General features: G+C 35.4%; 1 protein-coding gene across 2 annotated transcripts in view; it reads left to right on the forward strand.

The window, feature by feature from the left end:
* NRIP1 (nuclear receptor interacting protein 1) overlaps positions 1–14,399 on the forward strand; it is a 95,381-nt gene that overhangs the window by 37,997 nt on the left and 42,985 nt on the right. The window contains exon 4 of one of the 2 annotated variants that reach the window (XM_049857731.1): positions 6,782–6,905. The exons of the other annotated variant lie outside the window; for it this stretch is intronic. The gene's annotated coding sequence lies outside the window, so the exon portion shown is untranslated. The remainder of the gene's footprint in view (positions 1–6,781; positions 6,906–14,399) is intronic. 2 annotated transcript variants of the gene reach the window in all.

The raw sequence follows: 14,399 nt of genomic DNA on the forward strand, positions 1-14,399 counted from the left end.
ACTACCATTTTACATTCCCACAAGCGGTGTATATGGGTTTTAATTTCTCCGTATCCTCCTCAGCTTTTGATTTTTTTTTTAATTACTGCAATTCTAGTGAGTGTGTACTGGTACTCACTGTTTTAATTTTCTCTAATGGCTAATGACGATGAGCATCTTTTCATGTGTTTGCAAAACATTCATGTACCTTCTTTGATGAAATGAAATCTTCAGCTCATTTTTTAATTGGATTATTTGTCTTATTCTTGAGATTTAAGGATTTTAATATATGCTGGCTATCACTTTATTAAAAAACATCGGAATCGACTCGACGGCAGTGGGTATCACTTTATTACATTTATGATTTGCATATGTTTTCTCCTATTTGGGGGATGTCTTGAAGAATTTGATGAAGTTGAATTTTTCATTTTTTTTTTTTATGGATTGCACTTTTGTTTTCATATCTAAGAAATCTTTGTGTAACCCAAGGTTACATGATTTTCTCTTATGTCTTTTCCTAGAAGTTTTATAGTTCTTAAAATTCAAACTGTGATCCATTTTAAGTTAATATTTTTGTATGTTGTGAGGTAAATGATCTGTCTGTCTTTGTGTGTGGTTATGTAGTTGTTCCAGCACCATTTATTGAAAAGACCATTCTTTCCTCATTGATTTGCCTTGGCATGTGTGTTGAATCTCAGTTGACTATACATGTGAGCATTTATTCTGGACTTTCTAGTCTATTCCATTATTTGCCTGTTTTTATTTACACCAATACAGGTGCCTTGCTTACTGTAGCATTCTAGTAAGTTTTGAAATCACGTAGTTTAACTCTTACAACTTTAGTATTTTTCAAAATTGTTTTGGACACTCTAGGTCCTTTACATTTTCATATATACTTTAGGATCAATTTCTACCCCCCCCCCAAAAAAAAAAAGATGACATTTTAATAGTGATTGTGTTGAGTCTGTAGATCAGTTCGGGGAAAATTGCCATCTTAATTCTCCAGTCCATGGACATGGATTCTATCTTTGTTTATTTAGGTCTTCTTTGATTTCTCTCAGCAATGCTTTGTAGTTTATAGTGTATAGGTTTTGAATGTCTTTTGTTACAATTATTTCTAAGTCATTTATTTTTTGTTACTTATTGTGAGTGAATAGACTTTAGGTTTCATTTTTTTGTTTATGGTTAGTATACAGAAATGTAGTTGATTTTTGTATATTGATCTTACATCCTGTAGTCTTACTAAACTTTATTGATTCTAGTAATTTTTTTTTGTTAGCTTCCTTAGAATAATCTCCACAAGAGATCATGTTACTTACGAATAAAGACAGTTTTAAATTTTCCTTTCCAGCCTTTTTGTTTTTTTTTTCCTCTTGCCTTATTGCACTGGGTAGAACCTTGGTACAGTGTTAAATAGAACTGGTGAGAGCAAACATCCTTGCCATGTTCCCAGTTATGTATGATGTTAATTGTAGGTATGCATCCATAAAAGCAGAGTCATTTAAACAATTAATTTAATCCACCTCATTAATAAAAAACAAAAACACATCGTCATCTCAGTAGATGCAGAAAACTCAGTTGACAAAATCCTGCCCTCATTTGTGATTTAAAAAAAAAATGATAAAAATGCTAGGTATAGAAGGGAACCAAAAACCTATAGCAAACATCATAATTAATAGTGAAAGACTGAATGTTTTCCTTCTAAAATGCAGGGACAAGCTAAGGATGTCTGTTCTCACCTCTATTCAACGTTCTCCTGGCTGAAAGTTCTAATCCTATTGTTTTCTCACTGTAAACTTTATACAGTTTATTTTAGATTGTGTAGAAAATATTAAGAAAAAAACAAAAACAAAATCTCCCTTTATACTGCCAACTAGAAATGTCCCTGCAGCATATTTGTCTCAGTCTGTATACCACTTGTATGTATATGTGTATGTTAAAAACCAAAAAAATAAAGAAACTCTTTGCACTCTAGTCAATTCTGACTCGTTAGCAATGTATAAAACCAAAAAAATCCATTGCCGTCAAGTTGATTCCTACTCATAGGGACCTATAGGACAGAGTAGAACTGCCCCATAGAGTTTCCAAGGAGCACCTGATGGATTCAAACTGCTGACCTTTTGGTTAGCAGCTATAGCTCTTAACCGCTGCGCCACCAGGGTTTCCTAGTAACATATATATGTTACAAAAAACAAATTTGAGATCATATTTTATTCTTGTCTCTCTGTGACCTCATTTCCCACCATTTTCTTCCGTGCTCACTACTGGTCACTCTTGTCCACTTTCAGTTCCTGGAGGAGGCCAAGTCTTTGTATTTTTTTGTTTCTTGGCCTTTGTAAATGCTGTTTCTTCTATTGGAACTGCTAACTTCATTCTTTGCATTAGAACCTTTAGCTTGTTGAGACATCTTAAATATCATTTCCTCCCAGAAACTTTTCCTCATCAGTTCATATAAAGTAGCTTCCTTGCTTCCTTTCTATCTCTTGTGTTGTTTGATTTCAATTATTTTATCTGTTTTCTGTTTCCTTGAGTTTTTTTTGCGGCCTCTTTACTGTGAGGGACTATGCTTGTTCACTTCGTCATTCCAGGACTTAGCGTAATGCCTAGTCCCTCATTTGTGTGACATTTTGTTCAAGTAACAAATGAGTAGTTTAGTACTTTGCTTTCTTGACACTGTGTTCTTGTAATTTTACCACATCATTAAATATTCTTTGAAAGCATACATTTTAATGATTACGTAGTACTCCACAATGTGATTACACTAAAGTTATTTAAACATTTTCTCATTCTTGGACATAGTTCCTGCCTTTACGATTCAAAAAACATTGATGATGTTCCATTTTATTTAGTTGAGTTTAAAGCTCATTTGTCCCTTTATTGATATAAGGCAGTTTGTAAATATTGATCTGTGTAAGTAGTTTATTCTCTTTTATCCTTTGCTAATTTCTGCTATTTAAGTATCCTTATCTTTCATGTTGTCAGATGTTTGGCTTGAAAGGGGTATTTTGTTGTGTGCTGTCAAGTAGTTTCCGACTCACAGCAGCCCTATAGGGCAGACTAGAATTGCCCTTACAGGGTTTTCTAGGCTGTGATCTCTATGAGAGCAGATTGCCAGTTCTTTTCTCCCATGGAATCACCGGTGGGTTCGAACCACCAACCTTTTGGTTAGCAGCTAAGCGCTTAACCATTGTGCCACCAGGGCTCTTTTGAAAGAGATATAATAACACTTTAATAGAGCAGATCATTAAAATAAAGAAGTCTAGAATGTGGCAAAATATCAGACGCAAATTGTGGGCTTCAGATATTTGTAGTTACTTCTGTGGAAAATGTAGACTCACGAGCTTTATATAACAATACCAAGTGTTTTGCATCACTTGAATGGTGGTGTGTAGTTCTAGAGAAAGGGCAGAATTTATGTATCAGAGAACTGCTAAGGTTTCGTCTTTTTTTCCAAGTAAAATATACTAGGGTTTGAATTACACTTCAACACCTTATTAGTTTTGCAATTGAAGAACCTGAGCTCATTTTCCTCATTTGTAAAATAGGAATAATAGTCATCTCATAAAATCCATTGCTGTTGAGTCTATTTGACTCGTAGTGACCCTATAAACCAAAAACCAAACACAATGCCATCGAGTCTATTCTGACTCATAGTGGCCACACAGGACAGAGTAAAACTGCCCCATAGGGTTTCCAAAGACAGGCTGACAGATTTGAACTGCCGACCTTTTGGTTAGTAGCCGAGCCCTTAACCGCTGGGCAACCAGGGATCCAGTTATCTCATAAGGTAGTTATAAAGGTTAAAAATCGTGCATGTGACGGTTGAAGTGTGATTTACACATAGTAACTACCCAGTAAGCGATAATTACCGTTACTTGCTAAGCCTCTCATAGTTCTGGGAGTTTGGAGGAGAGTGGTATCTGTAAGGGTAGCTTCTTCAAGGAGTCAGCAGCAGATACTGACCAGCTGTTAACAGTGTTCTTCTGAAGAAGCATACTTTTACTCTTGTAAGGGAGTTGGTAGTTTTCTTCACTGTTTGCAGACCCTTTCTCTTCTGTGCAGCTGTACCAAAAAAGACTTAGCCTGAAAGGTGGTATTTTAAATTCCCATCAAGTCAGATCTTTTGACATCAATTTGCAGGCCATTTTTTGTAGTCTTTTTAAATATAGTTATGGTTACTTTCTTGTTCCAGCTTTAAAAAATAAAAGGTAATAGTTTTTTTCTTCAAGAAGGAAAGAAATACGATTAAACAATTAAATTCTACTTGAGTTTGAGTGGTTTGGTGGGTAATATTGAAAGAGACAAGATACTGTTGGCTTGGGTACAGCTTCAGAAGTTGGGGCCTGGGAATTTAGGAAGTTCCCCAGATTCCAGGTACGTTCTAATAGAATGTAAATGTGATTGTAAATGTAGTTATTTTTTAGTTCTCATGTGAATTGCTGCCAGTTACAAAGACCTGGGGAAAATGATTGTTCTCTACTTCTCTTAGAATCCCTGTCAGAATTTTACCAAGGCTCCATGTGAGTCCAGGATCTATAATTTGGGGTGTGTCACGTATGCAGTTCTGCTCAGTGTCTGATCCCCTCTGTAAATGGGATACTTTCTTCTCTGGTCATTTGAGTGAGTTATGAAGCTCAAATGAGGTCATGTCCATGAAAGCACTTTGTAACTGGTAAAGCAGGTAGCTTGCTTATTCATTACTCCAGTTCGTCTTGTCAGACCTGCCCCTTTCTCACAACTGTTTGGTAGGTTGCTGGTGGGGGTGGCATGATAGCCCAGAACTCTGGTACAGTGTGCATCACCTCTCAGGAATCTAAGTTTGTTTTATACTTGCACTAGGGAGCAGACAGTTTTAGCTTGCCGTTCTTTTCACCCTTCAATTTGTTTTGCTTATTAGAAGAGTAGTATGTGATTATTTTAGAGAAATTAGAAAATATGAGTCAGTAAAAATCACCCTAATTCCTGAAATAATTACTGCATTTATTTTTGTATAGTTTTAAAACAAAGCTTATTATGCTGAACATAAGGTTGTTACATGTTTTTAATCACTTAATCTGTAGCAGTGACAATATATCATTTAGTATAACTTTTTTATATAATATTTTTAATTACATAAGTATTAAACCTTGTGGTGTACCATAATTAATAAATGAGTGCCCACTTCTTAATTTTTGCATTTAATGGCTGTTTGTAAATTTTTTTCTACTGGAAATGTTTATAATAAACATTCTATGACTTAATATTTGTATATATCCTTGATGTTTTTCTTCTTTAGAATGAATTCTAAACTTGGAATTGGTGCATCAAGGGTCATGTAACATTTAATGCTTGTCGTGGATTGAATTCTATACCCCCAAAATATGTATCAACTTGGCTAGGCCATGATTCCCAGCATTGTGTGGTTGTCCTCCGTTTTGTGATTATAATTTTATGTTAAAGAGGATTAGGGTGGGATTGTAACACCCTTGCTAAGGTCATATCCCTGATCCAATGTAAAGGAGTTTCCCCAGGGTGTGGCCTGCACCACCTTTTATCTTACAAGGGATGAAAGGGAAATGAGCAGAGAGTGGGGGACCTCATACCAAGAAAGCACTGCTAGGGGAGCAAAGCGCATCCTTTGGACCTGGGGTCCCTGTGTGGAGAAGCTCCTGCTCTGGGGGAAGATTGATGAAAAGGCCGATAGAGAGAGAAAACCTTCCCCTGGAGCTGACGCCCTGAATCTGGAGTTTTAGCCTACATTACTGTGAAGAAATAAACTTCTCTGTGTTAAAGCCATCCACTTATTTCTGTTACAGCAGCACTAGATGACTAAAACAATGCATTTGATATTTTCTTAGAGCTATTAAAGGGTAGTTGGCATCTAATAAACTGTACGTATTTAAGAGGTACAACTTGATAAGTTTTGATTTATATATACACACACACACCCATGGAAACTAGCACCATAATTAAGATAATACCCCTTTTAATCCCTCCCTCTTGCCCCTTTCCACCTTTCTGTCCCCAGATAACCACTGATACATTTTTTTTTCTCCCACTATAAATTAATTTGCATTTTCTAGAATTTAATGCAAATGTAACCACACAGTTTGTATTCTTTTTTGTCTGGCTTCATGTATAATTATTTTGAAATTCTTCCATTTGTTTATATTAATTGTATATTCCTTTTTATTGCTGAATAGTAAGTTTTCCATTATTTGGATATACTGTAATTCATTTGCTTTTTGATGGACATTTGGGTTGTTGCCAGGTTTTGGCTTTTATAAATAAAGCTGCTATGAATATTCTTGTACAACTCTTTGCATGGACATAAGGCGTTTGATATTTATTACCAAATTTTGTGCTGAAAGGTTTATGTAATTGGTATTATGACAATGGAAAAGTTTAACATGAGAGAAACTGTAGCTACTATTTTCTTTTCTCTTTTTAGTGTTTCATTTTTGAAATTTATCTTTTAGAGGTGCTAGATTTTTAGATGTAACTTAGTTTGTAATTAGTAATTTGACAACATGCTTAAGAAATTTGAAATTAACAGGTTAATAAGCACTATCAACATTTTTCACACTTGATTTTCTTGAAGTATCTTCTTTTTATCAAGTAAATATATTATTAAGAAAGCAAGAATCTGTCTTGCTTTCCTTCAGAAAGCTAATATTCATAAACAATTTCTATTCCCCTGTCAAATGACTATGTCTGTATTGAACTTGAAAAAGGTACTGGGATAAGCTTTCAGAATTTCACAAAAGATATTCCAGAATCTGGTTTGGAAAAGATGTCAAGTTCCTTTTTTCCTCTTCCTAAGATGCCCACTAGACTGAAGGAGTACCAGGGAATCTGAAGACTCTAGATGACATCAGAGCAACTTTTCAGCAGCCTTCTCAGTTTTCTTTCTCTGAAAGCAGAGGCTCAAACCTTGGAGACAGACGGTGAGAATATATTACCTGACAGAGTTCTGAAGGCCTAATCATTGTGACTTTAATATATTTCAGGCCATTCTTCGTCGGTTATAAATTAGCTTGTAATCACCGGATGTGTATTTTGTGCTTTATTTGTGCAAATTATTTCATTAGTCCGTGTCGTAAAATTTAAAAAATGAGTAAGATATGATCCTACAGTTAAGAAACTTACTGGGAAAGAATAAGTGTAGATTAATAAATGTAATCAAACAGTAGAAAGAGGTTAAATGCCATAAGAAAGAACATGAAGAGTATTCTTGAGACTCCAAAGGCCTAGGTTACTTCTGGAGAGAGGGATTAGGAAGCTCAAAAGAAAAGATCATACTCACATTGACTATAATTTATTTTTACCAAAAAAGCAGGGAAAATGGGCAGAGTTAATACAGACCTGAAATGGCAATCTGATTTCAGAAAAAAGTCAATTACTGTTTTGGGAAAAAAATAGAGGTTTTGGTAGTATAGGTCAATGATTATTTTTAAATTATGTAAAATTGTTACTGTCTTATAAGGCAAATAGTATATTACATTCCTGAGAAATGATAAAATACTCTAACACAGGTAGGTGGGCAGTGAAACAGAAGATGAGTGAGTAATTAACTCTACTTGGATTAACGCTCCTGATTTTGAGTAGAGCTACAACTTAAACGAATTTGTCATGTCTTAAGCTCTTGGACCTTATACTGCTTATAACTAGGCAGAAACAATCTAAGTAAACCAGGAAAAGGCACAGTGATTGATTATAGTGCGTGTAATTAGTTGTGAAGACTTCACTTTCAATTAGCTAACTGAAGACTCTGTGCAGAAGAGGACTACAGAACATCCTAAAAATCATTGTTTTGACTGGCCCTGATATTTCAAAAAAGGGATAGTAACTTTGAGCCAAATTCTTTCTCTACCTTGTAGGTTTGATATTATGTTTGGCTCAGTGACAACACAAACTCCTTTTTCTTCACAATTCTGGTTGTATTGAGAAAACCTAGTGATGAAGTTTTAATTTAATCGCTCCACTTAACTGCTTATTGTTTCTTGTAATTACACCAAGAAAATATTTAAAACATATTTAAATGAAAAGGCTAGATAAAATTATTAGTAATTTTTTGGTTGCTAGTCATTCTTACATAATCATGTATTATTTGTACCTCTGAATTGGGATTAAAATGCTGAACATTTTGTTTGTAAATGCTGAAAGTTCTTTCATTCAGGTGTAATTATGTGTTAGCAACTGTTTAATAGTCTAAAGCCTTACATTTGATGAAACATAGTTGAACTCCATTTCTCAACTTTTAATTTTAGTAAGATGAAAATTATAACCATGCATGTTCCAGTGACTTCTTTTGCCCCAGTGGTGTAACTGTTTTACCAAGTTTTCCATCTTTTACCAAGTAACCAGAATGGTGAGCAACAACCACTTAAAGCAGTTGGGTAAATAACTTATAGAAAGCCAGCTGGTAAATATATATAGCCAATAAGTTGTTCATGAAACATGATCAAATTTGGATCTTTCTTCCAGATGAAGAAAGAAAATAGATTATTTAGAATGTACAATGAGCAACTTCAAAAGCATATAAAATTGATTATTAGTAGTGATTTTCATGTCATTTACATATATTAAAAATGTTTCATGATTTTTAAAAGTGACTGTATCAAGTGTATATTTTCTAAAATGTTATCTTTTTGAATAAGGAGCCAATGGCCAAATTAATTTGGGAGATGCTGGGTCAGAGTATGTCTTTTCAGTAGGCCTTCTATTAGCCAATGGACTGCCAGTCTCCACATAAGCGAGTATCTTACATGTAACTCAGGAGGCTAGTGTTCCTCAGAGCACAATGGAAGACTCTCAACTGGTGAGCTATTTCACGAGGTTTCGCTATATTTGTCAGTCCAGTGACATTCCAAAAATACTTATTACACTTCTTTTTTTTTTATTATTATGGAAAATATATAGAACATAAAATTTAACCATTTTCAGTGTATATTCCAGTGGCATTAATCACAATCACAGTGTTTTGCCACCATCCCCACTATTTGCTTCCAAAACTTTTTCATCATTCCACACAGAAACTCTGTATCTATTAAGCAGTTGCTCCCCATTTCCTCTGCACCTCTGCCCATTGTAACCACAAGCCAATTTTTGTCTCTGTACATTTGTCTATTTTAGGTATTTCATATAAATGAAATCATACAATTACGTTTGTCAATTTGTGTCTGGCTCATTTCACTGAGCATAATGTTTCAAAGGTTCATCCATTTTGTAGTATGTATGAGAACTTCACTCCTTTTTATGGTTGAATAATATTCCATTGTATGAATACACCACATTTTGTTTTTCCATTCATCTATTGATAGACACTTGGGTTGTTTCCAGCTTTCTGCTGTTGTAAATAATGCTGCAGGGAACACTGGTCTACAAGTATCTATTTGAGTCCCTGCTTTCAACTCTTGGGTGTATACCCAGGAATGGAATTGCTGGGTATTTGGTAATTCTATGTTTAACACTCAGAGAAACCACCAAACAGCAGCTGTACCATTTTACATTTCCTACCAGCAACGGACGAGGATTCCAGTTTCTCCACATCCTCCCAACACTTGTTATTTTCAGTTTTTTTTCCTTAAATGATAGCCATCCTAACGTGTGTGAAGCAGTATCTCATTATGATTTTGGCTTGCATTTCACTAATTCCTCATGATGTTTTTAAGCATCTTCTTGATGGAATTATTGGCCATTTGTATATCTTCTTTGGAAAAATGTCTATTCAAGTCTTTGCCTGTTTTTGACTGGGTGGTTTGTCTTTTGATTGTGGAGGTATAGTTCTTTATATAGCCTGGGTATTAAACCCTCATCAGATATATCATTTCCAAATATTTTCTTCCATTCTGTAAGTTGTCTTTTCACTTTCTTGATAATGGCCTTTGATGCACAGTAGTTTATTATTTTGATGAAGTTATATATTTTTGAGTATAGTAACTTCCTTCTGAGTGAAAGCTCAAAGAAAGTGATTGGAAAAAAAAGAAAATAATTTGAATAATTGAATGCCACACTCCGTATAAAGTATGAGGTGTTATTAAGTTTGTTAGTGACTTAAACCAGATTTCCATTGCTCGCTTGTCAGTTCCCCCTTTTGAATGAATACACTCATCCCATGTAGTGACTAACAAAGTAAATGTCATACTTTATTGTATTTTATACAGTTCCATATACTTTCTGTGCTCTGTTCATTCTCAGTCGGTAACATTTATTAACTCATTTTGATAAAATTGATAATAAAAAATAGTGACTGTCTTGGCTAGAATTAGATAATTGTAGATCAGTTTAGCTTAAGCAGTAATACAGTTCTCATTTTTCGACTTAAGTGGAGTTTTTATTATTATATCTCATGATCTTACACCAGGGAGAGTCCTTTATTGTGCCTTTTTTTTTTTTTCTTTTTGATTAAATTTCTGGTGACTTTTTCAACAGATGATTTAAGTGTTAAAACTTCTATTTCAAATAAATAGATATGAAGAGATATTTATATGAAGAGATAAAAATGGTCTGGAAGTTGGGGTATTAGGTTAGTAGAGTAAGGCTAATTTTCTCTATTGAATGCCTTACCCAGACTTTATGAAAGATTCTTCAAAGTCATGTTTTTACTTTAAGAAATAACCCTTTGTAAAAAAGAATTGAACGTTGTAGACAAAGTTTTCATTGGGAACATGGTACTAGTGAAACCCAGATTAATCTGTACATCTGGGTGAGTCATGTTAGTTGGGATTAATTTACATAAACTTTTGAATCCACCAGGTGCTTCTTGGAAACCCTGTGGGGCAGTTCTACTCTGTCCTATAGGGTGGCCATGAGTCGGAATCAGCCCGACGGCAGCGGGTTTAACCTATCTGCCTCACTGGTATTTTATGAACAATCTGGCAAGAAGGTCTGGATGCTCAGCTCAAAAGAAGGATCTTTGGTTTCGAGCATTGCTTCCACCCATTTTCCCACAGCCAGCATCTCAGTGCACAGCCTCATCTTTTCTTACCTGAAGCTCCTGTGCTGCTTAGCCTCCTACTGGTGTCCCTGCCCCAGGCTCTCCCACAGCCACCAGACCTCCACATAACTCCAATTTGCTTGTCTGATCAAGAATAATTCAGCAATGCGTTATGAACATAGAAGAGTAACAGGCCTTCCTTAATCGATCCCTACTTACCTTTACAATGGAAAATGTTCATATAATTAAAATTTCTTCTGAATTTGGTGTCTTCAAAGAATTTTTTTTTTCCTTAAGTCTTTTACTTAGTACCTTAATTGTCATCAGCTTCTACTAAACCCAACCCACTGCCATCAAGTTGATTCCTACTTGGAAACATAGGGTTTCCAAGGCTATAAATCTCTATGGAAGCAGACTGCCACATCTTTCTCCCACGGAGCTGCTGGTGGTTTCAAACTACCAACCTTTTGGTTAGCAGTCAGTCAATCGCCTTAACCGCTGTGCCAGCAGGGCTCCTTTCCTACCATATAGCAGCTCCTTTTTAAATATTTGTGAATTTGTTATTACTTGTATGATACATTCAGAATAGTAGTGATGCAAAGTTAAGAGAAACTTTATATTCTCTTCAGTCTTCTAATCTACTTTTATAAAATAGAAATTTTTAGAGCAGTTTTAGGTTTATAGAAAATTTGTGCAGAAAGTAGAGTTCCCATATAACCCGTTTCTTTCTGCTCACAATTTCCCATGTTATTAACATCTCGCATTCCTGTAGTACATTTGTTACAATTGATGAGCCAATATTAATATATTATTATTATTAATTAATCTGTAGTCTACTTTAGAGTTCACTCTTTGTATTGTGCAAAACCAAACCTGTTGCCATCGAGTCAATTCCAACTCATAGTGACCCTTTAGGACAGGATAGAACTGCCCCGTAGAGTTCCCAAGGAGTACCTGGTGGATTTGAACTGCTGACCTTTTGGTTAGCAGCCATAGCACTTAATCACTATACCACCAGGGTTTCCTTGTATTGTGCAGTCCTATGGATTTTGACAAATGCATAATATCCTGTGTCCATTATAGTACCATACAGAATAATTTCACTGCCCTAGTATTGCCCTGTGCTCTGCCTATTCATCCCAGTCCTCCTCCTGAACCCCAAGTTAACTGCTAATCTTTTTACTGCCTTTGTAGTTTTTGCTTTTTCCAGATGTCATATAGTTGGAATCATACAATATGTAGCTTTTTCATCCTGGCTTCTTTGACTTAACAATATGCATTTAAGGTTGTTCCATGTCTTTTGGTAGCTTGAGAGCTCATTTCTTTTTATTTCTGAATAATACTCCATTGTATGGATGTACCACGGTTTGTTTATCCATTCATCTATTGAAAGACATCTGATTGCTTCCAATTTTTGGCAGTTATGAATAAAGCTGCTGTGAACATTTGTATGCAGGTTTTTATGTAGTCATACATTTTCAGTTCATGTGGGTAAATACGTAGGAGCATGATTGCTGGACCATATGTTAAGCCCGTGTTTAGCTTTTTAGGGAACTGCGAGGTTATCTCTCAAAGTGGCTGTACCGTTTTGCATTCTGACCAGCAGTAAATGGGAGTTCCTTTTGCTTCATAGTCTCACCAGCATTCGGTGTTAGTGTTTTTGGTTTTCGCCATTCTGCTAGGGATATAGGAATCCCTGGATAATGCACATGGTTAACATGCTTGACTACTAACTGAAGGTTTGGAGGTTCAAGTCCATGCAGAGGCGCCTTGGAAGAAAGGCTGGTGATCTGTTTCCAAAATCCTGTCATTGAAAACCCTGTGGAGGCTAGTTCCACCCTGACACACTGGGACACCATTATTTGGAATCCACTCATCAGCTGGTTAATAGGTGTGTGGTGGTATCTCATTGCTGTTTTAATTTCCTAATGGTAGGAAACCCTGGTGGTATAGTGGTTCAGTGCTGTGGCTGCTAACCAAAGGGTCAGCAGTTCGAATCCACCAGGCGCTCCTTGGAAACTCTATGGGGCAGTTCTACTCTGTCCTATAGGGTCGCTATGAGTTGGAGCTGACTCGAGGGCACTGGGCAATGGTATAAGATGCTGAGCATTGTTTCATATGCTTAGTTTCCATGTGTATATCTTCTTTGGTGAGGTACCTGTTCAGTTCTTTTGCTCATTTTTTTAATTGGGTTGTTTCTTATTGAGTTTTAAGAATTCTTTTTATATTTTGGATACAAGTCCTTTATGAGATAGATGTTTTGTAAATCTTTTCTCCCATTATGGCTTATTATTTTGTTCTCTTAACAGTGACTTGTGCAGAGCAGAAGTTTTTAATTTTAATGAAGTGCAGCATACCAGTTTTTTTCTCAGATGGATTATGCTTTTGGTGTTGTATCTAAAAAGTTATCACCCAGCTCGGGGTTACCTAGATTTTCTCCTATATTATCTGCTGCAGGTTGTAGAGTTTTACATCTTACATGAGGTTTGTGATCCATTTTGAGTTAAATTTTGTGATTGATTTAAGGTCTGTGTCTAGATTCATATTTTTGCATGTCATTTGTTGAAAGGACTATCCACATTGAATTGCCATTGCTCCTTTTTCAAAGATCAATTGACTACATTTGTGTGTGTCTGTTTCTGGGCTCTGTGTTCTGTCCCAGTGATCCATTTGTTCATTCTTCCATCAATATCACATTGTCATGATCAATGCAGCTTTATAATAAGTCTTGATGTTAGGTAGTATCAGTCCTCCAGCTCTGTGCCTCTTTAGTAGTGTGTTGACTATTTTAGGTCTTTTGCTTTTTTACATAAACTTTAGAATCAATTTGTTGATATCCCCAAAGTAACTTGCTGGGATTTTGATTGGGATTGAATTTAATTTATTGATCAGTTTGGAAAGAATTGAAGCTTTGATTATATTAAGTCTTCCTGTCCATGAATGTGAAATATTGCCCCCATTTTAAATCTTTGATTTCTTTCATCAAGAGTTTTGTAGTCTTCCTCATTTAGATCATGTACATATTTTGTTGGGTTTATACCCAAGTATTGCATCTAATCTGCCTTAAAAAAAAAATAATCTGCTCCTTTCCCCACCTGGCCTTGAGATATTTCTGCACAAAGAACAGTATTTATCTAGCATAGTTACAGTATACATTTTTGTGAATTAGAAAATAAGAGATTTTGTGTGGATATAAAAACCAGTATTGCACTTGACTCTTACTTCAGTAGACCAGCAGTAGTTCTCAAACTTCTTCTTACTTTTAAACTGTTGAGGACCCCAAAGAGCTTTTGTTAATGAGGGTCATATCAGTTGAAATTTATCATACAAGAAATGTAAACAGAAAAATTTTAAAGCACAAGAATACACAAGGACACATTCCATTAGTCATCAGTGTAATGACACACGTTTTGTAGTCTCTGAGCAACTCCCCTGTATACTCACGAGAGAGAAGATACAAAAGCAAATAACATTGTAGTGTTATGAAAGTAGTTTTGACCTT

This window comes from Elephas maximus, chromosome 18 (genome assembly GCF_024166365.1).
Source record: "Elephas maximus indicus isolate mEleMax1 chromosome 18, mEleMax1 primary haplotype, whole genome shotgun sequence".
Classification (NCBI taxonomy): Eukaryota; Metazoa; Chordata; class Mammalia; order Proboscidea; family Elephantidae; genus Elephas; species Elephas maximus.